This window comes from Ovis aries, chromosome 1, assembly GCF_016772045.2.
Source record: "Ovis aries strain OAR_USU_Benz2616 breed Rambouillet chromosome 1, ARS-UI_Ramb_v3.0, whole genome shotgun sequence".
Classification (NCBI taxonomy): domain Eukaryota; kingdom Metazoa; phylum Chordata; class Mammalia; order Artiodactyla; family Bovidae; genus Ovis; species Ovis aries.
The window spans coordinates 169,852,208-169,854,676 of NC_056054.1; the positions used below are offsets into that span (position 1 = coordinate 169,852,208).

General features: G+C 30.7%; 1 non-coding gene across 1 annotated transcript; it reads right to left on the reverse strand.

Moving 5' to 3' along the window:
- Positions 1–1,369: 1,369 nt before the first annotated feature.
- Positions 1,370–1,442, reverse strand: TRNAF-GAA (transfer RNA phenylalanine (anticodon GAA)). The gene has a single exon. It is a non-coding gene; the product is annotated as a tRNA-Phe (tRNA).
- Positions 1,443–2,469: the final 1,027 nt, after the last annotated feature.

A 2,469-nucleotide genomic window follows, 5' to 3' on the forward strand; every position in this document is an offset into this window, starting at 1 on the left:
CAAGAATTAGGAAGCTCACTATCACCCTAAAACAATGACAAAATAAAGTAAAACAATGAAATAAATATTGAAAAATAGAAAAAAATTTAATATTGTATATTTGATTGCCCCTCTGAGCAGTTAAAAAAAGAGAATTAAAATATTTAGTCCATTGCAAAATATTTAAAATACAATTTTCCTAAATAAAAGAAATAATCTGCTATATAAGATGAAATAAATCATCTCATTAGTAAAAATTGCCCAAAATAAATAATAAACTGAGTGACATCTATAAATGTGTTATATAAAAATAATAGAAATTAAACTGATGGATAAAATAATTTAAATAAATGTAATGGTATAGTAGGTCCCACAATAAGAATGCCCAGTGTTATCAAACATGTATTGATTCTTATATTAGCCTATTAATTTATTTATTAAACTTTTAATGAAAAAGTTCATTAGATTTTGAAGCTGGAAAATAATGTTTCTTAAATGCATCTTGGAGTATAATATATAGACTCATGTAAGGAACGGTGGTTATTTAGCATATAACAAAACAGACTATAATTTTACAATTCAATAAGTAGATACAATTATTATGAATTTATATAGTACACAATAAACATATTAAATTTAAATTCAGGAATATATTCAAACATAAAATAGGTGACAGTTTCCTTTTGGATAAAGGACAAATGTGTATCTCATACTGTTTGTCTCTTTGTTTATATTTTTTTATTTTATTTTTTAAAATATATTATTAATTAAAGGATAATTGCTTTAGGATATTTGTGTTTTTTGATTGTTCAATTTTATTTATTTTTGATATATTTCATACATAATGCCAGAGCTAAACTCAGATGTGTTTAATATTTAATATGAATAAGTCCATATTGGCAAATAGTTAAATGATCATCAGGTGAGAAAGAATGAGCAAAACAAAGAAATAATTTTGCTATATAAAATGTAAAAAAAAAAATCAATCCATATGATGAAAGGCCTCTTTAAATTATTAAAAGAGGGAGAAAAATCAGGAAAACCATTTGCAACAAATACAATAAACTTGGATTTGATATTTAACTATATAAAAATATTTTTATAAAAATATTTTTACAAAAATATGAAAAATTCAGTCTACCCATTTTTTAATTAACTAAGTATATATTATGATAATGAGTTGAAATACAAAAACTATCTTCATGAAAACACATTTTACTATGTCAATGTTAATTATATTAAATGTATTATTTAATGGCTAGAAAGTGAAATCACTCAGTCGTGTCTGACTCTTTGCTTCTCCATAGACTATAGCCTACCAGGCTCCTCTGTCCATGGAATTCTCCAGGCAAGAGTACTAGAGGGGGTTGCCATTTCCTTCTCCAGGAGACTTCCTGACCCAGGGATCGAACCTGGGTCTCCTGCATTTCAGGCAGACGCTTTAACCTCTGAGCCACCAGGGAAGAGAAACTCAGTTATTTAATGAGTACATATTATTAAATATGTAGTGAATAGCAAGAGAAATCAAAGAAAATATTTTCATAACATAATACATGTGTGAAAATATTAAAAATATAAAGTTTTGTAAAGTAAATTTGCCGACTAAGGTCCGTCTAGTCAAGGCTATGGTTTTTCCAGTAGTCATTTATGGATGTGAGAGTTGGACTGTGAAGAAGGCTGAGCGCTGAAGAATTTCAAAAGGCTGAGTGCTTTTGAACTGTGTTGTTGGAGAAGACTCTTGAGAGTACCTTGGACTGCAAGGAGATCCAACAAGTCCATTCTAAAGGAGATCAACTCTGGGATTTCTTTGGAAGGAATGATGCTAAAGCTGAAGCTCCAGTACTTTGGCCACCTCATGCGAAGAGTTGACTCATTGGAAAAGACTCTGATGCTGGGAGGGATTGGGAATAGGAGGAGAAGGGGACGACCGAGGATGAGATGGCTGGATGGCATCACTGACTCCATGAACGTGAATCTGAGTGACCTCCGAGAGTTGGTGATGGACAGGGAGGCCTGGTGTGCTGCAATTCATGGGGTCGCAAAGAGTCGGACACGACTGAGCAATTGAACTGAACTGAACTGAAAGTAAATTTCTATACAACTTAGTCATAGGAAACTCTGTAAGAACATATGTAAATATTACATATTTTGCATGTATGTATACAATGTATTAAAATATAATAACAGTGTTCATTGGTTAATAGAATAACAATTATCACTTGCTGGTGGAGATATATTAATATATTTTCATCATTATAATGTCTTTTCTACCTTGTTTATATAATAACAGATTAAATTATATTTTTAACTGAGCTTATTATCCAAGTATGCTGGCTAATCTGCACAACTATTGAAGTAAAGTATCTAAACAGAGTTTTGTGTGACTTGTGAAAAATATCCTCTACAGACACTTTATAGGACCGCAAGGAGATCCAACCAGTCCATTCTAAATGAAATTGGTCCTGGGTGTTCTTTGGAAGGAATGATGCT